Source organism: Hylobates moloch, unplaced genomic scaffold (genome assembly GCF_009828535.3).
Source record: "Hylobates moloch isolate HMO894 unplaced genomic scaffold, HMol_V3 SCAFFOLD_24, whole genome shotgun sequence".
Taxonomy (NCBI): Eukaryota; Metazoa; Chordata; class Mammalia; order Primates; family Hylobatidae; genus Hylobates; species Hylobates moloch.
Genome location: NW_026652299.1, coordinates 2,498,826 through 2,526,720, shown reverse-complemented (window position 1 = coordinate 2,526,720; position 27,895 = coordinate 2,498,826). Strand labels below are relative to the sequence as shown.

At 40.5% G+C, this 27,895-nt stretch overlaps 1 protein-coding gene across 2 annotated transcripts in view; it reads left to right on the top strand.

The window, feature by feature from the left end:
- LYPD6 (LY6/PLAUR domain containing 6) overlaps positions 1–27,895 on the top strand; it is a 142,954-nt gene continuing 115,059 nt past the window's right edge. For both annotated transcript variants that reach the window (XM_032145842.2, XM_058434372.1), the window contains exon 1: positions 1–166. The gene's annotated coding sequence lies outside the window, so the exon portion shown is untranslated. The remainder of the gene's footprint in view (positions 167–27,895) is intronic.

Below are 27,895 nucleotides of genomic sequence, written 5' to 3'. Positions count from 1 at the left end.
GTCCCCGCCGCGCTCCCTCGCTCCCTCCTCCGCGCTCCCTCCCTGAGCTCCCGGGCTCCGGCAGCGCGCTGGCGGGGCTCCGCATTGCACACTCTGGGGGCGCCGCAGTGTTCGTGGAATGGGGCAGCGGGCTGCAGCTGGCGGCCGGAATCCGCGCGCAGTCCGGGTGAGTAGAGGCGGGCTTCCCGGGAGAGCACAAAAGCACAGCGGGTTGGTGCCAGCGGCCCCGGCTTAGGCGGGGCCTGGCGAAGCCAGGGAGTGCGCTGAGTCGTTGGAACTACCCGATGCTAGGGCAACCCCCTGGGGCCAGAGGAACTGGGGTCCCGGCCTCCGGCGTTTTGCCCCAAGTGGGCAGAGAGTCCCGCGCGCAGCCTGGACGGGTCCAGGGGGGCGTGTGTACTCGTGTGTGTTGGGCTGGCGCGCGGGGGGTGGGATGGAAAGGTCAGGAGCTGCCAAGTTCAAGGCTGGAGGAACCTTTCCCAGGAGTAATTCAGCATCTTCTCACTGCCCAGCATGCGTCCACCAGGAACTCCAGCCGGAGGGAGTTCCCGGGCGGCGGACTGGCAGCACCCCACATGTTGCTGCGGGGCGGGGGGCGGTGGCTGTGGCCCGGCTGCGCCCACCCAGAGCCTCTGAGGGAGGTGCAGTGTGCTGGGGGTACCTCCCTGCCGCTGCAAGACCACGCTAGGCCATTCAGCCATCCACCCACAGAGTTGGGATTTGGTCTGGGCTTGACTTGGCGACCTGTTTTTCTCTCTGCAGTTCGGTTGATTCACATTTGGCTAAGCGTTCAGTTACAACCTAAAGCTCGCTGACGGTCTGACTCGCTCTGACCCCCACCATATCCTCACTATCTCTGCCGCCGCCCTCCTCCAGTCCCCTCTCCCGCTCCAGTACCTGCCCTGCTCCTGATTGCGGGGCTCAAAACTTGGTGTTTGATCATGATTGCCTTCGGTGTGGTCCTTGGCATTTTCAAGTGTCACAATCACATCCCGTTTCCTAGAGGACTCCAAAGACTTGTTATAATGGGATGGGGGGGGGGGGGATGGAAGCGGGTCTTTGGTAGTCACTTGTTGGAAGAACGGCACTGACCTCCCACAGCATAAGACAAAAAGAATGTTAAGCTTCTTTCTGTGGTAACCTACCCAAGGTGTGACCTCCAAAATTCAATTTTCTTCCTGGGAGGCAAGGGAGTTTAGATTCTCCAGGGGGAAGCTTATTTCTTGTTAAATTGACTCGCGGTGACATACACTCTGTTCTGCTCTGCTCTGGCCAGCCATTGCAGATGCCATGATATTATTAGAGCAATTCCCTTAAAGCCATTACATTTTCTTTCGAGTGAGAGGAACTCGAGCTAGCTGTTTAAAATTTTGGATCTGCACCTTATTTCTCTAGAAGACGTTAATGGTTACTGTATATGCGCTCACGTGTACCAAGTTTGCAAAAGGTATTTGTGCAATCGCCCATGAAATGGCTTAATGCACATTTATGTTAAACCCATTTAAATGTAAAACATCTATCTGTTTTCAATTTTAGTTTTCACCTCGACCAAAGGCACCAGACTGAAACAGGACTTAAAAGAGGCTTCCTTGTTTAAATAGAGGTTTATAGAACTCGAGTCCTGAGAGCACACAGTAAGCTTTCTGAGCTTGTAGGCACACAAAGCTTGTTAAAAATTGTGAATTGGTTCTTCGGGTTAAAAATAATGGAAATGCTTCCAGACCAATTAAGACAGACAATTGATGAAGCTACACTGTGAAGCTGTTGACAGTCTTTGTAAGGTGAATGTTTATAGTACATAATGCATAAATGGGGCTGATTCTAGGCAAATAATATCAAGTAAAAAACCATACCATGTGTTGTATCATACTGGATAGTTTATATGGCACATTGAAATCTACTATTAAAGTGTCTGAGGAAATCGTATCTTTATCATCCCCATTTCACAGATGAAACAACTGAGGCTTTCAAAGATGGACTTTTCCAAGATCAATAGCAGAGTTCAAAGTCAAGTGTTTTTCAAATTCTTTCCTCCCTCACTCCTTCCCTTCCTTCCTTCCTTTTCGGTGTTTACCTACTTCTTTGTTGTTTATCTACTTCTGATTTCTGCATCTCTTTTTACTGTTTAACCCATAGCTTGAGGGACCATTATGAATCATCCCCAAAAGGCTTTGCTGTCTGCTAAATATCATTTAGCTCCCACTAAGGTGAAGGCTGATAAAGACTTAAGGTGAAAACTAGGAATAGTTTTAAAGAGCTACCCTTTTCAAAGAGATATGTTATTTTTGCTAATGAGCTGTTAAAGGTACGTATAATCAATACCTTAAAGGACGATGTCCTAATGGTAATGTTTCAGAAAAACCAAGTAACAGTAGGAGAGATGTGTGAGAAATATGTAAGTCTCCTATTTTACAAACACACTCCTTATAAGCTCTGAAGATGATTAAGAATAGAAACAATAAATGAATATCTCATTAGTGCTATTCTTATTTTAAAAAGAATTGACAAAATAGATGACTTAAATAAAATCAGAACTACTCTGGAAACACAGAAAGCACCCACTTATCAGAAGTCCTGAAATCCTCACTGACTAGTGTACAAATGTAGCAGAAGACATTGGTTAAAGAGAAATCATATTTTTACTTGCAAAACTAGCAATAAGAAGCGCACAGATATCTGCCTATCTGATTATTTTTTAAGGGCTCATCATTTGCAAATCTTTTCTTGGAAAATGATGGCTTACAATATTTACTTGTGTCACTGCATACTGTGTATAAATGAGATTAATTTCATTTGCAATAATGTGGTTAAGTGTTGAGCTTACTAGTAATAAGTCTTGGTTAAGTATGTGGGCTTTGGATTCAAGTCTTGTCTTCACATAGACTAACTGTGGGACTTCAAAAAATGATTGAACTTCTCTGTGCTTTAGTTTTCTTATGTGTAAAGCATGAGTAATGCACCCACTTCATGCAGTTTTTAAAATGTATTCATGCAGCAAATATTTAGTGATTGCCTATTATGTACCAGCTCTGCTCTAGATGCTAGGGATACATGTGCAAACTCCTTGCCAATGAAGTTTACCGTCTGGTGCCTAAAATCTAATGACACAATGCATTTAAAATGCTTGGGATGGGACCTGACACCTACCAAATGCCCCGTTATTGTTAGCTGTTGGTATCATACATTCTTTCAGGAAATGTTTAGAGTGCCTACCAGATGTAACACAGATTGCAGCATGTGATGATGAATGATATGTGTTTCAATTCAATTAAGTCTTCTAATGGAAGAGGGGACTCCAAAGAAGGACATCAAGAGTATAATCAGTCTCTAAAAGGGAATTCAATGCTGATATGTTAAGGAAGAAATACTTAATTTACCCATAAGAAAGTGGGAAGCATATGAATTACCTTATAGGAACCCAAAAGTGATAAGAAAAACAAGTCTTGTACCCAAGCTCTGTAAAACACGAAACTCATAGGGAAAACACATAGGGAAAGTAAAGAAAAAGAAAGCTTCCCTGGATACATGTAATGAAAAAGGAAAATTTGAAGGGTCGGTTTATTAAATTGACCTTATGAAGGGCAACAGATCTCAGGCATACTAGAAATGGGGTAACCAAAAGTGAATTTGTTAAAAAAAAAATATCCTTGCAATGGATTTCCAAAACAATAATGAAAGTCCCTTAAATACTGTGAAATAAGGATTGTGGAACTACTCATCTTTCATCATACCAAACATGTACTGGGAGATAAAAAGAGATAAAACAGAGTGTAAATGAATTCTTTGCTTCTGTTTTTGCTGAGTAATATTCCTCCACCCAGGCTTTCTCAAGCAATAAACACATTGGAGGTAATAGATCAAGAAGTGGCAAGTGCTGAGGATATTCCAGACCTAATCAGCAGACTAATTACAGATAAATCACCAAGACTAGATGGCCTTCACCTAAGTATATTGAAGAAGCCTGGTGTGTACGTGACAGCCATCTGGGGTATTGCTGGGGGATTGACTGGTGTCCTTGGGGGCTCCAGTCAGGGGGAGGGTTTCCAGAAAGACTGGAGGCCAAGAAACTAGACCCGTGTCCCTGTGGATGATTGGGAGATGGATATTCAAAGTAAACACAGATTACAGCAAGTAACGATTTTTTTTTTTTTTTCTGAAGAAGGGGGATTGACATATTAAAGAAGGAAAATACAGTCACGTACCTCGTAACAATGTTTGGGTCAAGAATGCACTGCTTATATTGATGGTGGTCCCATACGAGTATAGTGGAGCTGAAAAATTCCTATCACCTACTGACATCTCAGCCGTGGTGATGTCGTGGCACAACACATTACTCACCTGTGCTAAAGCTTGTGTAAACACACTTACTGTGTTACCAGTCTTACAAGAGTATAGCACGTACAATTATGTACGGTACGTAATACTTGAGAATGATATTAAACACCTATGTTACTGATTTATGTATTTACTGTTAATGCGATTTATCATTATCTTAGAGAGTACTTCTACTTACATATTTTTTTTAAAAAGTGAACTGTAAACAGCCTCAGGCAGGTCCTTCAGGAGGTATTCCAGAAGAAAGCATTGTTATCATAGGAGATGTCAGCTCCATGCATATTATTGCCCCTGGGACAAGATGTGGAGGTGGAAGACAGTGATATTGATGATCCTGACCCTGTGTAGGCTTAGGTTAATGTATGTGTTTATGTCCTAGTTTTTAACAAAAAAGTTTAAAACATGTTTTCATTTAATAGAAAAAAAAGCTTACAGAATAAGGATTTGAAGAAAATATGTTTGTACCATGTGTTTGTGTTTTAAGCTAAGTGTTATTACAAAGGAATCAAAAAGTTAAAACATATAAAAGTTTTGTAAAATAAAAAAAATTACAGTAAACTAAGGTTAATTTATCATTGAAGAAAGAAAAAATGTTAAAATAAATTTAGGGTAGCCTAAGTGTAGTATTTATAAAACCTATAGTAGTCTACAGTAATGTCCTCAGCCTTCACTTCCACTACCCACACACTCACCTGTCACTCACTCACCCAGAGCAACTTACAGTCCTGCAAGCTCCATTCATGGTAAGTGCCCTATATAGGTATATCTTTTTTCTTTTGTACCGTATTTTTATGGTACCTTTTCTATGTTTAGATACACATATACTTACTATTGTGTTACAGTTGCCTGTAGTATTTAGTGCAGTAACATACTGCACAGGTTTGTAGCCTAGGAACAAAAGGCTATACCATATAACTTAGGTGTGTAGTAGGCTATACATCTAGGTTTGTGTAAATATACTCTGTGATGTTCACACAGTGACAAAATCACCTAATGATGGCTCTCTCAGAACATATCTCCATTGTTCAGTGATACATGACTATATGTTTGTTGCTAAGTGTTGCAGGAAATATATTTTAATGTTTCAGAAAGCCTAACCAGGTTTCCGATTCCAGTTCCCTCCTCATTCATGACCTTTTCTTATGAATGGGAAATTGGCTAAGGAAACAAGAAACAAAAAATGGAGATCAATAGGTGTATCTCTGAGTGGACAAATAGCCTCTTCCAGGAAGTAGTTTGGGGATGGTCTAATTTAACACTTTTATAAATGCTTAGGGGTGATATGTAGTTCTTATGGTAAGTAAAAACCAAGCTGCTAAAGTTGAACTATAGAAATAACTTAAAAGACAATCTAAATAGGAAGAAAAATAATAGAAGATTAAAGTCAAAATGGAAGATTGAAGATAAGTGTACTTGGAAAAAGCAATCCCAAGAACATTTATGGAGATAGTTTTAAATTCTGTTCCCATCAGCAGACAACATAGCTGGCTAGTAGTCTCTCAGCTCTGTAAAAAACATGTGTCCACCAAGTTAAAGTCAATGTTAGAAAAAGTGTAGGACATAAAACTCTGTATTAATGTGATGCTATTTTAAAAATATATATGGCTGAATAAGTTTATATAAATAAATCCTCTATTTGTTCATCTGTGTGGAAAGAAATACATCAAAATATTAACAGTGACTCTAAATAATATGGGATTGGAAGTGACTTTTATTATCTTCTTTTACCTGTGTTCTCCAAATTTTCTACATTCAACACATATTCTCAGAAGACAAAACATTATGAAAATAAGATTTAGTATTATGACCTCAGGTTTCTTGTAGTCTTAATAGAAAGAAAGCTCATTTGATTATTATTTCTATGTCTTCTGAAAATCTGTAGTTGAAAATTTTGCCTTTTTCTCCCCTCTGAATTCCCCATGTAAAAAGGGCAGCATGTTGAAATAACTTTTTGTGTGTGTGTGTGTGTTTGGTGTTAGGAAAAAATGTGGTTGAAGATGAACACCTGTGCTTTTTAAAATAGAACTAGGAAATGTAAAAAGATTTCGTTTTTGCCGTAACTCTTAGAATTCGAAGAACAAAGTTATAGAAGCAATGCTGCTGATTTCTTTCTAGACTGTAAGTGCTATGAGAACAGGCACTGAATCTGTTTCTTTTCTTTCCTTTCTGACTGTGTAGTGCTTGCCTTGCTGTCTAGCACAGAAGACTCTCCCAGTAAATACGTTGGAATGTTTTGAATTGAATGAAAGGATTAAAAACTCTGATAGGCATGTAGAAATTTGAAATAAGAAGAGTTTCTAGGGCCCATTGTATCCTCTGAGGTCGTATGATTCACTCACGTTTTAGTTTGTTTCTCTGTAAGTTATCCTGGTAGTCTTTGTATTATATGACCCCTGGGCCACAAAAGTGGTTTGTGCTGGTCATCTGGGATCCTCTGGCTTATCTCAAGTTTTGATCCAGCTCCTGCCACTTGCATCCATCTCTCATTTCAATTTGTTTTGTGCTTTGGGGCTGGTGTTTTGTTTCTTTCCATGGCTCTGGATTTTATCTCTCCTTCAGCCTTTGGCTTGGGTTCATCATCTTTTTCTCCCACTGCGGACACCAGTGTATATAATCCCAGTTAGCTCTGGCCCCCTTTAAAAAAAAAAAAAACTTGTATTTTAGGTTCGGGGTACATACACAGGTTTGTTATATAGGTAAATTGCATGTCACAGGGATTTGGTGTACAGATTATTTCCTCACCCAGGAGATAAGCACAGTTCTCAATAGGTAATTTTTCATTCCTCACTCTCTTCTCACCCTTTACCCTCAAGTAGACCCCAGTGTTTGTTATTCTCTTCTTTGTGTCCATGTGTTCTCAATGTTTAGCTCCCACTTAGAAGAGCATGTGGTATTAGGTTTTCTGTTCTTGGGTTAGTTCACTTAGGATAATGGCCTCCAGCTTCATCCATGTTGCTGCAAAGTACATGATCTCATTTTTATGGCTGCATAGTATTCCATGGTGTGTATGTACCACATTTTTTAAATCCAGTTTACTGTTGATGAGCATTTAGGTTGATTCCATGTATTTGCTATTATGGATAGTGTTGCAGTGAACATACACATTCATGTGTCTTTATGTAGAACAATTTGTATTCCTTTGGGTATATACCCAATAATGGGATTGCTGGGTCAAGTGGTAATTCTGTTTTAAGTTCTTTGAGAAATTGCCAAACTGCTTTCCACAGTGGCTGATCTAATTTACAATTCCACCAGCAGTGTAGAAGAGTTCCCTTTTCTCTGCAACCATGTCAGTATCTTTTATTTTTTGGCTGATCATTCTTGATAAGCTAGAATTTTTAAAGAGTGGTTTATACCACAAACTATTAAATATTAACAATTGAATATTACTGTGGTCTGAATATTGGCATACCTCCAAAATTATGTGTTGGAACATAATCCCCAATGTAATAGTATCATAGAGGTGGGGCCTGTTGGACAGAGCCCTCATGAGTGGGATTAGTGCCTTTATAAAAGAGGTTGAAAGGAGCTCCCTTGTCTCTTCTGCCATGTGAGGACACAGAAACAAGGTGCCATCCTTGAGGCAGAGAATGAGCCCTCACCAGACACCACATCTGCTGGTATTGTCATCTTGGATTTCTCAGCCTTCAGAACTGTGAGCAATAAAATTCTGTTATTTATAAATTACCCAGGCTAAGGCATTTTATTATAGCAGCCTGGTGAGCTAAGACAAATATTAACACCTGATCCCCAGAAGGGATCTAGGAGTCATTGTAGATTGTTCTCCGATATTAGCTTAATAAGGCACTGTAGTCAAATTATTCAGTAATATCCCTGGTATTGTCAGAAGGAGTCTTGGCAGAAGAACAGAAAATTTTATGTTGTTTTTACATAAAATCTGGTATATATTGTTACAACATGCAACCCTTATTGTCATTTTCAAGAAAGACAGATAGGGAGGAATTGGATAAGAGCAATAACGTGGTCAAGCCAGTGCCCAGGATTTTGAGTGAGGACTTAGGGAAAGTGGCTATTTTCTGATGACAGAATGTAAAGAGAACTCTGGCTTGGAAGATAAAGGCTCAAGGGATAGGACCTTGTGTATACATTATGAAGGCCACCGCCTACTAGAGAGTCTTCTTTAACTAATCTGACTCCAAGACTAACATAGACCAACCCAAAGACTACGTATAACCAGAAGGCCATAGGGCAAGAACTCCGGCTTGCCATCAGGTGCTTCTCTTTGAGGGAGTTTTTGAAATGGTCCACGGCTCAGGTGTGAAGAGATGAGATCCATATTGGACAGGTGCTGGAGCCATCCTGGCTTAGAAGCCTCATTCCCCTAGGAGTTGATATCTCCTGTAACTCCATAGACAAAGCTTCCAGGGTCTTATAGGGGATGTGCCCAGTTTCCAGAATCATGGCCCTCAGGGAAGCCCTAAGCATGATGTCCCATCAGGTAATTTTAGTTTTCAACCAGGCTACCAATTACAGTCATAGCTGTAACTTGTTACTATGACGTTTTTATCAGGTTGCTACAATAAAACATCTAGACAGATACCCGAAGTCAAATTCTCATGCACAGTTACAAGTAGAGTGAATTTGCATTATTTTTCACAAATTAAAAACTAGAACCAGAATATATCTGTTGATATCTGAAAATAAGGGATTTTAGACAGAAAGCAATAAGGTCAGACTATGTAATACCCCTACCTCCTGTCCTGCATTCCCACCTGCTCATCCTTATTCTCTGGACAAGAGGATGCAAAGTAAAATTAAAAATAGGTTCAAAAGTGTTTAGATGTATGCATGAGTAATTACCACATAATGGATTGTTAGGCAAAATGAAAGTATTGGGTGTAAAATCTTCATCTTTTGCTAGAATTTTTATTTAATTCTTGTAATTCCGATTCCTGATCACCTAACCGAATGCATTCACAACAACTTTTGCAGCAGTTGTGACTTGTTCTCAGCCATAGATGTAGGAATTCGTAAACCCAGGATTGTCCTACTATTTCTGCCTTTTTTTTGGAAATCATTATTGCTACTTGAACTACCAAAAAAGTACATTTAAGCATTCCAGGCGATTAAATAACAATGCAGTTAGTGTGTTTTTGTAGTAGGATTTTGGGTAAACATTTTAAAAAAATATTTAATATTTTTATGACCTAAAAAAGCAGGAGAAATAAAGGTTATTTTAAGCACAATTTTTAGTACCTTGTAGTATAACATATTAGCCCAGATGTACACATTACTTAAATTTCTATGAAGATATCTAGAAATATTAGTTCTTTTATACTGTTACAGAACTTTAGATAATATAATCCTTTACCTGCACGTATAATAACGGCATTTATTACTCTCTACTTTTACTTGCATGATTTTTCATCCACAGGACTCTACCTGCTTGTGAGAGATTATGTTAATTTTCCATTGGCAGAGAGGCAATGTAGAGGGAAGGTTGGAGGTCTGGGCTCTCCTGTGGTGTAATTCTGCCTCCACCAGTTGCTACCTGTGTGACCTTGGGCAAGTTATTTAGTTTCCTCCAGTTTTAGCGGCTACACCATTAACTAGCTGGCTGACCTTTAGCCAGTAGGTCACCCACTGGGCATCATTTGCTTCAACTGTACAAATCAAAAGGCTTCACTCAATTCCCAGGTGAGTAGGAACCAACATATGTTTTTTGACACTTAAAACTGCCCATTAATGCTGACCTAATAAAATTGCTTTGATTAACTGAAAGTGTGGCATAATATTGGTATATAGACTAAAATAATTAAACATTCAAGAATTCTTGTCTTCTAAGAACATGAGGCCTCTAATAAATAATTTAAAAGGTGTAGCACATCCCCCCAGAATATATTTTCTTGCTATATAGATCTTCACTGTTCTTTGACTCGCCATGTGGAATACATTTAATTTCTTAGAAAATTTTCAGTCTTGGAGAAAAAAGTTCACTTTCAAGTGTTCTAAAAATATTGCCACTTAAAAATACTGACTTTAAAGAAGTAATATCCTGTGTTTATATAGTGGCTTTTCATGGAAGATCAAAGGAATGGTATTAGAAGTACATGGTTTTTCTTTTATGTATAACTTCATAGGAGAATTTTCTTTTATTGAGTTCTTTTAATTCAGATTCCCAATCTGAATTAAAAGAACTACCTGAGTGAATTCACAAAAAGTTTTGCAGCAGTTGTGATTTGTTCTCAGTCAGGTGTGTCCTTGGTCAGGGGTGTTCTTCCATCCATTATTCCACAATTGACAATGCCTCTGATCCTTCAAAGCCTAGTTCAATGAGCCTCCCCAAAGACGCCTTTTCTCCTAATTCCCTCATCAGTGTAAATTTTGCTCTTTTACGTATACCTGTATTTTGTACTAACATATTCTTTGTTACATTCTATACATTCTCTTCTTTGTTACCTGTATTTTTAGTCTTATTTCTCACAGATGCCAGCATGAACATAATGTTTTGCGTAGAGTAAGCCCTCAGTCAATATGCTGAATAGAATAATGCCTTTCATAGAGACAAGCTGTAAAGATCTGGGGGGAGTCACAAAGGATTGCATCTTAGACTCGTTGTGCTACTATAACAGAATACCTGAGACTGGGAAATTTATATCAAACAATTTATTTCTCAGATATCTGAGGCTGAGAAGTCCAAGATCAAAGCACTGGCTGGTGAGAGCACAGTCTCTCTGCTTCTAAGATGACACCTTGTTGCTGTGTCCTCGCACAGGGAAAGACAGAAGAGCAAGTGAGTCAAGGCCACGTGAAGAAGCCTCTTCTAGAAGGCCCTAATCCCATTTGCGAGGGCAGAGCCCTCATGTGTAATCACCTCTTGAAAGTCCCATCTCTTAATACTACCACGTTGACCACATCTGAAATTTGGAGGGATCACAGGGAAACCATAGCAGATTGGTTTAGATGGAAGGGATAGGGTTTGCATTATATGACAAACTGTCTCCTAATTTTGGCCCCTGGATGTCCAGGAAGAACAAATGAATACCACAAGCTATACACATTCTTCTTAGAGACTCCACTCTGCCACTGTGTCCTTATAATGAATACCTTTTAGGTATTGAGGGTATTCACAAAACAGACTCTAAGCCCTGAGTTGCCCATGACCTAGGACTTTGGAAAGTTAGTTATGATATTTTTACCCTTACCCTGGGGAAGGCACCAAACCATTCATGAAGGATATGCCCCCATGACCCAAATACTAGGCCCCACCTTCAACACTTGGGATCACATTTCAACATGAGATTTGGATGGGATACAACCCCCAAACCATATCAGTAGGTAATTTCTATTTTTAAAAAACACAAAAGTTTAAGGAAGAAAATAATCATTCCCCGTTTTATCACACAGATTTAATTATTCATGTTTGATTTCTTTATTATTTTAATGATATTCTTTTTCTCCGTGTCACATGGTGGCTACCCAGTTACGGATACAGCATATGTTGAATGTATTTGATCCTTATCTTACTAGAGTAAACCAGAGGCCAATATAGCAAATTTACTATGTATAAAGATGTACACTGTTCTTCTATGCTACTGAAAAACTCTTTCATCAATGGTCTCCCATATGGCCTCCTATTTGTGGAAGGGAATAATGTGCATAGTTAGGGCTGGTATTTTTTAAACAAAGAAATAGACAAGGCCAGGTCTGTTTAATCTCTAATGGGCAATGTTCTTTCTGTTCATTCCCATAGATTAGAATCACAGCCAACTGGCTTAAAATGTTGTTTTAAGGAGCACCAGGTGAGAGGTGGCCAGACCAGCATCAGCTCCCCACAGTCCTGATAAATGACTCAGGGTTCAACTCCTCCTGTTGCCAATGTTGTTATTCTTTGGTAAGGTGAACCAGGCAAGCAAAAATCAACATGGTACAAAAAAATTTTTCTCACCAAAGCTATTTGGTGACTCAACTTTCTAAATGACTCAACTTTCTGCATTTCATAGATAGAATAGCATTTTAAAGACATGTGCTGTCTATAATGGTACTTTCTTCTCAGTTGGGAACTGTCTAGGAGAGATCTGTGCTAGAGGAGACAGTTTTCAGCTAGGACATGCAAATTCAAGAAAGGTCCAGTGCCATAGCGAGCAAACTCATTTCCTATAGCTTCTGGGCGGTTCTGGCATTGCATGTGGGTTTCAGATCTCTTCTGGAGAAGCAGTGTACTGAATAAGATCGAACGTGGAAAATGGAAAGGAACAGTGGGCAGAGAAGAAGGAGCTAAAGGACTTTTAATAAAGTATCATCTACTATATAATAGATTAAAAAAAACCTTTACGATCCTATCTGATTCCTGTCCTATCAGAGAAATCCCTAAAATGAACAAATTTGGGGAGAACGACAAGCATCCATCTGCCTTAAATGATCTTCCAAATTTCTGCCACTCCCAGCTTCAAAGCCACTCCTTTGGCAAGTCTTTGATTCAGCCTTGGAAGATCGCTGTTAAAAGGCTTCCCTGAGGGGGAAAAAGTCATGCTCGTTAATGAATGAATCTAAGCTAGGTAACATCCTCTTCCAGTAGGCAAGTGAAAGCTGGGGGAATAGGAGTCCAAGCAAGGGGATTGAGATGGGGAAATAGAGGACGTAACTTTTTCCTTGTAAGGTGTGGGTGGAAAGGAAAGATGTTGAGATCTTTACTTGTTTCCCACTTTCATCTAAACTCTCATCATGCTGTTTGCTGAATTATCAACCACCAATTAGTGGTAGGTTTTAGGCCAAGCCAGTTAACTTCTTTGAACCTCAGTTTCCTCAAAATGATTGCATAAGATCAGCACTTCCAAAGGAGGGCCTGTAAGGAAAAAAAACTGGTTCTGCAGGATATGCAGGAAGAAAAAACTGGATTAAAAATGTTTTTTTTTTTTTTTTTTGAGTTGCAGGACTTTTAGAACATTTAGTAACTGAATGTTCACTCTATATATCTGAAAGAAGGTGTAATATGTAATATTCAGTGACTCCCAGACCTATTTGACAGTGATACTCATTTTGAGGGTTCATCTTGAGGGTCAGTATTTTCTGCAACACAAAATATTGGACTATCTGGTGTCTGACGTCCTTCTGTGTTTTAAATTCTGTGAATGTACAATCAGTTTGTCTCTCTATTTCTTTCCTAGTCAGTCCCTTCACCTCTTACCTAGAACTGTTTTTGTGTTGCATGTAAACCATTTGATCAAAAATGTACTCTGTTAGAAAATCTCTGCATCTACTTTAAGAGAAGTGCACTTTGAGATAGTGCAAATCTGCAAGCTATGCACTTTTCCCTTTTATTTTTATATTTTAGACTACATTAAGTCAAAGGCAGTCAAAAAGCAAACAATGAATTCCCCAAGTGCTGTACCTCCCCAATATCCTAATAAAAATATTGAAACATTTATACTAATGGGATAATATTTCAGAAAAGAACAGTTTATAAAAGACTCAGATTTTATTCTGACAGAGGCATTTCTAAGCAAAGCAGGGCAATTAATCATAGAGCTGTAACATAAAGATGAAAAGATGAATACTGAATATATAGAAAATATGCGCTATTCTTCCCTTCATCTTTAGAATTACAAAATATGTTTATCACCCCTTGCCTTACCAACACCAATCTTGGATTTTTTATTTGGCTTCTGCACCAGATTCACCCTTGACTTGATGAGGAGCAGGTAAAACCTGAAGTGCTTTGTGGGAGTGGGTGCGGGAGTGGAGGAAGGTAAAGACATCCAGGACGTAGGATGTCTGTGTCTGAATTAGACCTCCTCCTACAAAAATAGCTCCTCTTCCAGAGGTTTTTTAAAGTGAGGGAATACAGGGTGGTCATCTGTAATCTCTTGAGTCAGAAAGAGAAAGAGGCAGACATAGTGTCTCATGCCTATAGTCCACCTACTTGGCAGGCTGAGGCAGGAGTATGGATTGAGTCCAGGAGTTTGGGGCTGTAGTGTGCTGTGATTGCACCTGTAAATAGTCACTGCATTCTAGCCTGAGCAACACAGTGAGACTCCATCTTTAAAAAAAAAATAAAAAGAGAGTAAGGATTCTCACTGAGACACCCCCCGACCCCATCTCTGAAAAAAGAATGAAGAAAGAGTAAGGATTCACACTGACTATTTTTCATATACTTATTGTTGCATGTTGTGAATTCTCTGAAACTAGAGCAGTCTGAATATCTACAGGTAACTTACAGGTAACCTACAGCAGACATCTTACTGTAGGCTATGTGTTTGGTTTGATTGTCTATCGTCCACCCTTAATTTAAATTTTTTTTTTTTTTTTTGAGATGGAGTCTCGCTTTGTCGCCCAGGCTGGAGTGCAGTGGCGCGATCGGCTCACTGCAAGCTCTGCCTCCCAGGTTCACACCATTCCCTGGCCTCAGCCTCCCGAGTAGCTGGGACTACAGGCGCCCACCACCATGCCTGGCTAATTTTTTTTGTTGTTGTTGTTTGTATTTTTTAGTAGAGACAGGGTTTCACCGTGTTAGCCGGGACAGTCTCGATCTCCTGACCTCGTGATCCACCCGCCTTGGCTTCCCAAAGTGCTGGGATTACAGGTGTGAGCCACCGCGCCTGGCCTTAATTTAGATTTTTAAGAATATTTGTCAAATTTTCTGTTATTTGAATTCAAGCTTGCCTCTGATGAAACATTAATATTTCTATTTAGTTTTCCTTGTCTTGTTTAAAAAATTGGAATTTGTTGTGTACATTTGATTATATATATTTTAAAACTCCAAATTGCCTTTTGAAATTTGGCAGACAACTGATAACTATATTTTTCTCAAGTGATAAAAGATATATTAATAATATTAGCTTTGCTCTGAGGTCTCGTAGGTCCGCAGCCTCCTTGAGTTGCCTTAGAGAGGCTTCCAAACTGCACTGCGCTCCAGTTTTTGAATTCAACTCTTCCATTTTTAGATGCCACCTTTACTATTCTCCTAAACATATAAACGATGCCTTAGTTTACTAGTCTCAAGCCCTGGCAGAGAATAGATGCCCAGTAGATATTTGATGAACAGACTCTCCCTACTTGATCAGTGTTTCTTGAATAAATGAATAAGTTGTTAATGATAAGTGCTTATCATTCCAATAATGTAGCCACTGCCTGGCATCTAACACTATTTTTTAAAAACAGTTAAAAAATTTTTTGTAACTCACAAACTTGATGTTAATTAGTATTTAATGTTTGTTTTTCTATTTAAAAAATGCATAAAGTTAAAATTATTGTACATAAAAGTTTTTATACAGATTTCACAAAGCTGAACACGTGTCTGTGCAGTTGGTTCTGTACTGCAGCAGCTCAATGAACTTGGAAGAGACCTGAGTCCTCTCACGTAGGACTGAGTTGCTCTTTATGGGACTGAACATAAGTGCCATAAAACCACTTGGTAGGGTTTGTTTTGGCATGTTACAGCATTTCCCCTCGGGAATGCTCAAACATTTTATGGATGGAGGATTTCCATAAAGTCTTCTACATAACCTTCAAGTCATCTTGTGTGAAAAAGAACTTAGTTTGCATTTGTTCTGTAGATAATTGTTGATGTTTGATAGGTAACACTCTGGATGTGTAGAAAGATTGAGGCTTTCCAGCCACTTCTCAGACTTACTGACTAATAAGTCTCTGTTATTAAAAACTAGTTTTGTTTTTTTGTTTTTGGAGACGGAGTCTTGCTCTGTCACCCAGGCTGGAGTACAGTGGTGCGATCTCAGCTCACTGCAACCTCTGCCTCCCGAGTTCTAGCGATTCTCCTGCCTCAGCCTCCCGAGTAGCTGGGACTACAGCTACGTGCCACCACGCCCAGCTAATTTTTGTATTTTTAGTAGAGATGGGGTTTCACCATGTTGGCCAGGATGGTCTTGGTCTCTTGACCTTATGATCCGCCCGCCTTGGCCTCCCAAAGTGCTGGGATTACAGGCGTGAGCCACTGCGCGCTGCCTAAAAACTACTTGTTTTTCTCACGGTTCTGGAAGCTTGGCAGTCAGAGGTCAAGGTGCTGGCAGGTCTGGTGTCTGGTGACTTGCAGATGGCTGCCTTCTTACTGTATTCTTACATGGGGTGGGGTTGGAGGGGAAGGTGAGAGAAAGAAGAGAGGGCGAGAGAGAGAAGAAGAGGAGAAAGAGGAGGAGGAGGAAGAGGAAGAAGAGAGAAGAGAGAGAAGCAAGCTCTTCCATGTCTCATTAAGAGCACTAACGCTATTCAAGAGAGCCCACCATCATGACCTCCCAAAGGTCCCACCTCCAAATACTATCGCATCACATTGGGGTTTAGGGTTTCAGTGTATGAATTTGGGGGGACACAAACATTCAGTTTATAGTACGTATCATTCTTTTTTAGGATGGGCAGGGAAGAGGCTCCTCGTCTCTCTGTGGCATTCCCCCTATTTCCCCAATTCCCTAACAATTTGACCAAAGCCATGACCACCATCTTCACTTGACACAATGGAATTGATTTGTTAAAGCACTTGTTCATTTTAAGAATCAACCTAAAGGAAAAAGAATTCAAGTTACTTGTTTGGGGGTCTGGCATTGAAATTTTATTTGCTGTAATTTTATCCCCAAAATGACAGATTCCTTTTTCATATTTTTTGAGTAGGTATTTGTGTCATTTTTTTGGCAGCACTTAAGAAACTATCTCTTATTGGTGATTTTGAGAATTGTTCATACTTGAACAGAGATTATGAGCTTAAGTTTAAATAGCTTTGAAATCTTTAAAAAAAGTTACGTCTTTTAATTGCATCAACACTGTCTATATTTAACATGTCCAACTATTTAAATGACCTAATATTTTATATTTGCCAATGCAAACATAGCAACAATGAGGCAACAAGTACTTTTTTTCTGGGCCCTACCCAGGGATATAAAAAAATAGAGTGGAGCTGGGCGTGGTGGCTCAAGCCTGTAATCCCAGCATTTTGAGAGGCCGAGGCGGGTGGATCACCTGAGGTCAGAAGTTCAAGACCAGTCTGGCCAACACTGCAAAACCCTGGCTCTACTAAAAATACAAAAAAGAAAAAAAAAAAAGAGTGGAAGACACAGCAACTGTTCTCATGGAACTTGGCTTCTCTCCCTGTCTCTCTCTTTAAATACCCAAGGGCCAACTTGTGCCAATCATAGTTCTAGGTGGAAATACAATAATAAATGAAATGGATAAAAGTCTCTAGGGATAAAGCAGTGAACAAAAAACACAAAAAATTCCTGTCCTGGTAGATCTTACATTCTAGAGGAATAGAGGCAGAAAATAAGGAAATAAATAAGAAATGTGCAGTATGTTAGGCGGTGGTAAGTGCTATGGAGAAACCAAAGCGAGGAAGGGGAGAGGAAGTGCAGGGGTGGGTGGGAGGCAGCTGGTACCTTTAACTGTTGTTGTCATGGATGACTCCACTGTGAAGGTATCACATGAGCACCTAGACCAGGTAAGGGAGAGAGCCCTGAGGACCTCTGTGGGAGGAGCCCTCCAGGCAGAAATGCAAAAGTGCTGTGGTGGCCTCATACCTGGCTTTCCCTCCAAGAAGGCGGGTAAGCAAGCCAGGAGGAGTGCAGTAAAAAGTCAAAGATGTGAAGGGCAGGCTGTCCAACATGCAAAGCCTTAGAGGTTATCACACTATGTTGACTCTTCCCCCACTCTCTTCCTTCCTTCCTTTGTGAGTTGGGGAGCCATTAGAAGATTCTGCACTGAGGAATGACCTGATTAAATGATTTTAAAGATCACTGGTTACCGTGAGAATAAATATAGGAGGGCAAGGTTGGAAAGCAGGAGACTAAATAAGAGGCTGTTGTAGCAGTCCAGATGTTGGCTTAGATCTGGGTGGTTGCAGTGGAGATGCTGAAAAAGAGCATTCTTTGTCTATTTGGAAAGAGTGGAGGAGAGATCTCTGAAGGATAGGAAGTGGAGTATAAGTGACAAAGCAGTGTCAAACATGCTTCTAAGGTTTGGGGCCTGATAACTGGAAGGATGGGGCTGTCATTTACGGAAATGCAAAGACTGAAGAGGAACAGATTTGGAAGAGGATCAGATCAGGTGTGCACGCCTTAAATTTGAGACCCCTGTTAGGCTTCTAAATGGAGAAGTGGAGTAGGAGGTTGGGAATATGAGTATGAATTCAGGGGAGACATCTGTGCTGAAGATATAATATTGGGAGCATCATGATCTCAGTAAAATCCATAAAAGGGGAGCAAATCCATGAGAGCGAGGAGGTGAGATCAGTCTGTCAGAGACAGAGTGAAGACAATGAAGTTGGAGTTGCGTGCTCCGTTATTATTTGCTGTAGGTACGGAGAGAAGTAGCAATTTGTGGGCTAGAAGAACTGAAGCAACTTTCGTGAAAAGTGTGGGACTTGGCCGGGCGCGGTGGCTCACGCTTGTAATCCCAGCACTTTGGGAGGCTGAGGCGGGCGGATCACGAGGTCAGGAGATCGAGACCACGGTGAAACCCCGTCTCTACTAAAAAATACAAAAAATTAGCCGGGCGTGGTGGCGGGCGCCTGTAGTCCCAGCTACTCGGGAGGCTGAGGCGGGAGAATGGCGTGAACCCGGGAGGCAGAGCTTGCAGTGAGCCGAGATTGCGCCACTGCACTCCAGCCTGGGCGACAGAGCGAGACTCCGTCTCAAAAAAAAAAAAAAAAGTATGGGACTTGGACTGGTCCTTGCGGATGGTTAGGATTTGGAGGGGTAGAGAAAATGAGGAGAGGGCATTTTGGTTAAAAGTTACCAGAATTAAACACACTGCAATATGAGGCAGTAAGGGAAAACACACCAAAGTCATGATGGGATTTTCTCATGTGTGGAAGGGGTAATACTTGAAGATTTTGTTCAGTCTGTTTCCAAGGATCATGATATGCAAATGGTAAAGAGACTTGGGTCCCATTAAATTTTTTAACATTTCCCAATACTTTGCTAACAGCTTTTCCTCCTTACCCTTGCAGCTGGTGCTGCCTTATATTTTGTGGTAACTTGAAACTGACGTGGGGAATTTTAAGTACATATGTTATCAAAACAGATGTTTCACAGACTTTATAGACTATGAGGAGGTCATCTTGTCTTTCAAAAAGCAGCCCGGAATTTAAATTTAGTTCCTCTTATAATTTCATGCTCCAAAGTAACTGTATGAGAAATTCAAAATTTATTAGCAACTTTCTCTTGTCCTTAGATTTTAGAGAGATGGCAATTTCATTAAACCTGAAAAAAAATATATATGCTATGTTACCTAGAGGCAGATTATTGAATAGCTTTACTTGCCTGGTGATAAATCTAAGGTGCATGAGTATTTTAATGCTTTCCCAGCAACTTTGGAGTTATATGTTTAAAAAGGAAAAAAATCAGCAACCCTGCAGTCCTTTTTGATACAAAGTAACAAAGCAAAAATGAACCTCATGAAAGAATACAAAGGATGCCAGCTTCAGAACAAATGGTTAGAGACATTTTGCCTCTTGTCCCCTCTCCCCACTTTTCCCTAGAATCTGTATGAGAATCAAGTGTTGTTTTTATTCTGTGTCAAAGTTTTTCATGGAGTTGCAAAAGCTAAGGACTTTGGCAGAACTCCCTGAAGTAAGAGCAAATTATGCATTTTGTTGTTCATTTTCCTTAAAGAATGCCTTTAAAATAACGTGGTGTTAATTGTTTGGCATAACCAGGTGTGACATTCCATATCCCCATTTGTTCTTTGGGTTTCAAGGAGGTGCAGAGTACAACTCCTGTAGGACTTGACAGTTTATCTGTGTCCCTTGAATCCTGCAGGTGTTGGCTGGAGAGTAGCAAGCAGCTAGTGGCAAAGGGGTTTATAAAGAAACCCTGTGGACCCTCTATTGCTGTCCAGTAGAATTTTCTATCCTATTCTTGGTGACAGGAATATTCTACGTATGTACTTTCCAATATGGTAGATGCTACCCATATTGGCTACTGAGTACTTGAAGTGTGGTTAGTACAGTTGAGGAACTGAATTTTGAGTTGATTTTGTTTTAATTAATTTAAATGCAAGTAGCCACGTGCAGCTAGTGTCTCCTGTGCACTTGTTTTTATTCTGTAAATAAAATAGTGACTGCACAGCCAAAGCTGACAGCTCATCTTGGGCTTTCTGGAGCACAGAGTGGACAGGTGCCCACACCACCCTTGCTGGGGCCTTTCTGCCATCTTGCTGAGTGTCCACAGGCAGATCTTTCACACAGGGACACGGCAGCGCTGAATTTCCAGGAACTGGGCAGTATATAGGACTTTTTGAAATGCCTCCCTCTTGTCCTTCCCAGAAGTGGGGAGAATGAATAAGGAAAGGCAGAATGACATTGGATGAGATGAAGTCATTGTTATGGTCTTAAAGACTTTTTCTCACAGAGATATTTTAAAAAATAGCCTAGGCTGAGTATGGTGGCTCACGCCCTTAATCCCAGCACTTTGGGAGACTGTACGGGTGGATCACTTGAAGCCAGGAGTTCGAGACCAACTTGGCCAACATGGTGAAACCCTGCGTCTAATAAAAATACAAAAATTAAATGGGTGTAGTGGTGCACACCTGTAATCCCAGCTACTTGGGAGGCTGAGGCATGAGAATCCCTTGAACCTGGGAGGCAGAGGTTGCATTGAGCTGAGATCATGCCACTGCACTCCAGCCTGGGTGGCAGAGTGAGACTCCATCCAAAAAAAAAAAAAAAACAAGCCTATTTGAATATTTTATTACTGACTGAGAATTATCCTGGGCCGTAGATATTAGATGCAACATTAGTGCATACTCATCTTACTGGTGTCTTGAAAGTGAGAATTCTGTGAAGAACCAAATTTCATACCTGGAGGAAGATTGCATGTTCATAAGGAATATTCTCTAGATTATTATTTTAAAAATTTAAAAGTGGATTATTGAAGGTCTACCATGCACCGTCACATAAATACAAAATGTGCATGTATTGTTCCAGGAAGTGGGTTATTAAAGAAAGGCATAGATAGCACAGGACATAAAAATGATGAAGATTGGGTCACTGTAAGCTGAGGAAGGGCTGAGTATGTGACAAGGACAGGCAATGGGCCCGCCCCAGGATTCTCCAGAAGGCAGTTGCTGTTATCGAAGTGCCGGTTAAAATCACACTTCAGGAGCACGGTAGGTGGTGCAGGATATAGGAGGTTTTTTTTTGTTTTTTTTTTGTTTTTTTTTTTTTTGAGATGGAGTCTCGCTCTGTCGCCCAGGCTGGAGTGCAGTGGCGCAATCTCGGCTCACTGCAAGCTCTGCCGCCCGGGCTCATGCCATTCTCCTGCCTCAGCCTCTCCGAGTAGCTGGGACTACAGGTGCCCGCCACCACGCCCGGCTAATTTTTTGTATTTTTAGTAGAGACGGGGTTTCACCGTGGTCTTGATCTCCTGACCTCGTGATCCGCCTGCCTCAGCCTCCCAAAGTGCTGGGATTACAGGAGTGAGCCACCGCGCCCGTCCAATAGGAGGTTTTTTGTCTCTGGGTGGTCTACACCGAAGAAGTTGGCCACGGTCTTACTGCTGCTGTGGTGAGCTGCCCCTGCCCTGCCCCAGTATCAGAAGCTGTCCCAGTTGAATTTGCTGAGAAAGGTGTTGAAAAAGATTTGTTGGTTGATATTTCTGTGGACATTCTGCCACTCTCACTCGTAAAACTAAATGGAGCTTATGTGCCAGGGACCATGCTTCACTTGCCATCTAAATGAGGAGGAAAAAAATGTGTACATGGAAGAAGAAAACTAACGATAAAAAATGCTACAAGATAGATCCCCAATGAGTGGTGCAGACAGTAACTGCCATATCTGATAGGTGTCTTCAAATGCATAAAGGGCTGGCAGGTGGAAGAGGTGTTAGACTTACTCTGTGGGGCTCCGGAAGGCAAAACTGGTGGTATTTCTCTTTCATTAAAAAAATGATGTTTGAAGGCCTATTTATGTAGAGTACTCTGGGGAGAGAGAATGATTTAGGAGAGGACAGCATGTGCAGGATATGAAGATGTGACAGTGGCTGCAAATTACAGGGAAGTTCATTCCAGTGAATAGAAGGGAGAGCTTCAGAAAACACAACAGGCTGCTATGAGGAGGCTATCTCCCTTCTTCGGAGGTGCTCACGAAGAGACCTTGCCTACTGGCTGGGAAAGGGGATTCGTACTGGTACAGCAGGGGTCAGTAAAATCTGGCTGGCTACCTCCTTTTGTGAATGGAGTTTTATTAGAACTCAGCCATTGCCCGTTTGTGTACATATCCTGCATGGTTGGTTTTGCACTACGATGGTTAAGTGTGTAATTGGGACAGAGATCGTTTGTTCCACAAAGCCTAAAATATTTGTTATCTGGCCCTTTATAGAAAAAGTTTGCTGGGTCCTACATAGGATTGGATTTAGAGAGATGTAAAATCCTTTTTAGTTTTCTGGTTGTAAAGGATTCAGAAAAGAAGACAAAAGCCTTGTGGGAAGTCTGAAGAAGGTTTCTTGCAAGATGGGAACTTTCAGTTGGGCCTTAAAAGAAAGCACTTGCTGGGCCTGGCAGAGGAGGCCTGTCCTCATGGAACCCTTGGGCAGATCTCAAGAGGATGGCGTCTCTGGTCCTTGAATGCAGTGTACAGACTCATTCCAGCATCCGTGCATTCATTCATGCGTTGTGACTCCAGCATATTGCAGGCCAATGTAGTCATCTAAAAACACTTCTTTGCCTGCTCTTGGTAAAGTAAGCACAAATTCTGGCATGAGCTGTTGGCATTTTGATACTATGCCAGAATGAAAATGCTCATAAAGTTCAATGTTTATCGTTGAGTTTTACAGAGTTATTTTATTTTAAGTATAATTGTCTCACCTAGACACAACTTCGAATTTATTTATATATTCTGCTTAATTGTAGGATGTAAGAAATGATGGTTCCAAAACGAAAACCTCACTGTATTTGCAGGAGATGCAACTCGGAGTGTTAAGGATAGGATGATGCACATTGCTATTCATGCCTTTTTAATTGATTAGCCTTTAAGGCTTCTGCAAGCCTTTAAAAGTTGTTTTGTCAACATTAGACCAGCTGCTGTGTAATTATGGTAGCTCTTCTTGCAGTTAAATTCCTTTAATAACTTGTTCAATCTGCCGATGCCAAAGTGCTTTGAACTGTGATATATACTATGGAGAGCTTTCGTTTTTACTTACAGATGGTTGGTGCCATTTTCTGGGCAACTCTAGAATTTTCACAGAAATTTTAAAGATGAATTACTTCAAAATGGGAGGCAAATGAATTTGAACATCAGGTTACTCCTCCCCCTATAAAATTTGTTCATATGTGATTTGAATTTTGAACTTGGCTCATAACAACATAAATGTGCTCATTAAAAAAAAAATTCCACCTTGAAACCTTTTTAAGGCTCTTTTCTCTGACTCTCCAGCCTGTAAATTAAATCAAATCTTTCTGGCACCAGAGAGATGATGGTGGAAACAGTGGGCCTGTAACAAAGATCACTTGTTAATGAGGAGCCACAAAAGGGTGGTTCTGCTTTCCATTCAGGGGCTGAAACTTCACTCAGAAAACTGAGTGTGAATTTAGCAGTGTGCGAAGTCTGGCATGAGAACATGTAACTAGGGATAGGGTCTGGTGTCAGAAAGATACAAACAGAAGATCCTGTGTTTGTCTCCTCCCAGATTCACCCGTCCTTCCCCTCACATTGGATTGTACTGGTGGATAAGGCATGAGAGGTGGGAGCAGTGATGATGGTGGCTGCAGAGGCTGCCCCTGTTAGTTCAGGCCATTTTGGTGGCTTCTTTCCTATAGCCAGTTTTTTCCCCCAAGATGGAGTCTTGCTCTGTCACCCAGGCTGGAGTGCAGTGGTATGATCTCAGCTCACCGCAACTTCCGCCTCCTGGGTTCAAGCAATTCTCCTGCCTCAGCCTCCCGAGTAGCTGGGATTACAAGTGCATGCCACCACACCCGGCTAATTTTTGTATTTTTAGTAGAGACGGGGTTTTACCATGTTGGCCAGGCTGGTCTCAAACTCCTGACCTCGTGATCTGCCCACCTCAGCCTCCCAAAGTGCTGGCATTACAGGCATGAACCACCGCACCTGGCCTCCTATAGCATTTTAAAAAGCAAACCATTCAAAACAGAGGTGCAGAGCATCAACACGTGAAGGAATAAGAGATTAGACCAAGCTACAGCAGCTTTCTATGGCCCCATTATTTAATTTGTATTAAGGAATGCACCTGTGCTGTTGGAACACCATGAGACGAGTCCGTCAACCACCTGCTCACCTTTTCTTTTCACTGTACAGCATAAGAGGGCTTGGAATGCAATTAACCTTATACATTGTGGAAAAAGCCGACATGCTTCAAGCTTGAATAGAAGTTCAAGAATATTAATGACCTGCAAAATTTGAAGAAGCAGCTAACCTTGGCGATATTGGCTTACATAATGGTAGGGCTAGCCAAAAATTGTGCCTCCTGTACTCACTCACAATGTGCAGATTTGTTTGCCTTGAAAGCTCGTGAGCCCTGAGAATTGGGGCATTTAAGAGTTTGAGGAACCATAGACTTATGAGTGTAGAGCGCTTGTGGTGTTATGAAGTAGCCACTAGACACTCAAATGAAGAAAACGAGAATTTATTTAATTAAAAGTTATTTAATTAATTATATTTTTTCCTATGGGATAAAACTGTTCCTGGTAAATGGCTTAATCTTTTCAAAGTTACATTAAATGTTAATCTGGAGTGTTTTTAATATTGCAGGCTCATAGAGTTGTGTATCAAGATGTGCCCAAGAAAACTACCATCAGTCTCAGCATTATATTTCTAAATATCAAAACTTGCTAGTGTCAGTAGAAGAATACATCTTTTTGGTAACATCACCTTTTGCTAAAATGCATAGTTTACATTGATATGATAGGAATTAAATCAGCCTCAGCTGTCAATTCTAATCAGCTGCATGAGACATGGTCTTCAATTCATCTTATCTCATAAACATTAGCATTTTATATACTTTGTCAAAGTCTTGCATACAGTTTTAGAAAATTAGAAACTTTCAGAACTTCTTTGAGGACTTCAAAATTGTTTTTGTTACCATTCCAAAATAATCTTATGTTATCTTGAGATTGCATTGAATCAGAGAAGAGATGTTGGCTTTAAGACCCGATAGTCATAAACCTACATACATACATATGCACATAGATCCACATATATGAGTAATCAGTTCCCAAGGAACCTAGCGGTCAGCAAGACAAGGGACTTTTGTATACTCAGATGGCCAAATGTCATGGAGGTCTTTACTTCTCAAACTAGTCATCCCCTTAACTCTCCTATTATGTTCAAAGGTACCCAGGAATAAAATCTTTTTATTTTTCTTACCAAGTATGTAGAATCTTGTTTGTAAGCAGCAAATACCTGGCTCAAATTAACTTAGGAGCATTAATCTCATGTCTGGGCCAGAATGTATCTTTCTCTTTCACTTGACTTGCTCTCTGTGGACTCTGTGGGGATTGGCCTTTGCACTCTGGGTCTGTGTGCTTGCCTAACAATAAATGTTTATGGTGATGAACTGTGCCACCCCTCTGTTATGTTATAAAGTGTAAAATAAATTGAAAGAAGAGTTAAATAGTCAAAATGCTGGAAGAACAGGGCAGTAGCAGGGACTTGAGAGCATTTAATACTCTTTCCCCACCTTTTTTTTTTTCTGTTACCTTACTGGTTTCGTTCTTTCTTAATGCAAAACAAGTATTCAAACAAGGTGGGAGTGATGTCCTCAGATGCTGCTGAAATATACACATCTCTTAGTTTATGCCACCATTTAGGACTGACTCATGCTTTCTCCAGTACTAGACTCAACAGTCCTAGGGAAGAAAGCTCATTGGCCTATCTTGGGACAGATATCAACACGGACCAATAAGTTGTGGTTGGAGGTAGGACCACATTGTACAAACTTATCATTGGTGACCTCTTTTCTATGTATTAGTAAAAGAAAAATCACTGTGGGCTGGAGAAGCTTCAAACACACGAGATGTTTTCCTTCCCTTCGTGGACACATCACCTCCGTCTTCCAAGTATGACTACTGGCCTCTTCTGGATGTCTTCTTTTTCCCCATTACCTCTAGCCTGAGTGCCATTTCTTTTCATGATTTGGTAAAGAACTTGGGGCAAGACATATTGTAGACAGGAGGAGAATTTCTGGGTTGGTGATTTAGAGCAGATCTCTTCTGATCCCTTCCCCTGAGCCCAGTACCCCTCATTTACTTTTTGTCATGCAGGAGGAAGTGGCAACTCAGGAGAAGGCAGATGGAAAGGTTAAATGGTGAAGCTCACAGTCTCCTTGGCCAAGGAAATAATGCCCTTTCCTTAAAGGCTAAATGTTTTTTCAGGATGAGTGGATCAGTGGAGTCCAAATATTCTTGACTACTGTAGGAGATATTTGATTCTTTATGTATGTATGACATATGTGTAATAGTTGTAGATAAAGCAATTTTGATTTTTCTTTGTTTACTGATTGTTTTCATTATCCAAATTCACTTGTATGTACTGTTAGGCTGAGAAAGTTTTCCAAACCATTTTAACATGCAACTCTTCAAAAATTTACTGGGATTCTTTGTGTTTGCTTAAATAGGAGCCATTCTGTCTTTTTTCCCCAAGTTAATGGTGCTAACTCACTTAATGTTCTAATTCTGACAGCCATTCAGTAGTAATGCATTTCCAAAGGAGTTGCAGTAGAATTTTAAGCCTTGTATTTTTGGCTCCTACTTAGTTATCTACCCTGATTGGCATTTAACCATTGAATTAGATTTTTCTTCTACTGAAGAGAGCTTTATGAGCTTTAACTTCAAGTGCCTGTGTCACAGTGTGATTTGTTTGCATTATGATTGACACTGAGTAAGCACGTTTTGCAGGAAAAGGCATTGTCTTTTAGGATCGAGGGAGGATTTGGACACATAGTCTCCTGACACTTTTTTCCAGGGTTCCATTTAATAGTTGTGCACATCAGTAACAATCTCACCTGGCACATGTTAACATGGTTACTTTATTTTTGCCATCAGTAATGATCATATTCCCTGAGAGCTGTTTCTCTGGGCCTGTTGACTGATATGGCCATAAATATATCCCCAAAGGCCAAAACTGTACCTGTTTCAGCACAGATGAAACAAAAATAAATGTCCCGCTGTTTTAGTATTACAAATTATAATCTCACTACAGCATGAACTTTAAGATGGTGATAGTTCAATTTCTACTCTTTGTTTTTGACATGATGGTATAATAAATACAATTTGAAAACATTTTATTCAGTTAATTTTCAGTGACCATTTTGTGTGCCTGGTTCATTCTGTGCTCTCTAAATCATGAAATACATTTCTTTCTTTCTTGTCTTTTCTTTTTCTCTTTTTTTTTTTTTTTTTTAAATACAGAGTCTCACTCTGTCGCCCAGGCTGGAGTGCAGTGGCACGATCTCAGCTCATTGCAACCTCCGCCTTCTGGGTTCAAGTGATTCTCCTGCCTCAGCCTCCTGCGTAGCTGGGATTACAAGCGTGTGCCACCATGCCTGGCTAATTTTTGGATTTTTAGTAGAGATAGGGTTTTACCATGTTGTCCAGGCTGGTCTTGAACTCCTGACCTCAGGTGATCCGCCCGCTTCGGCCTCCCAAAGTG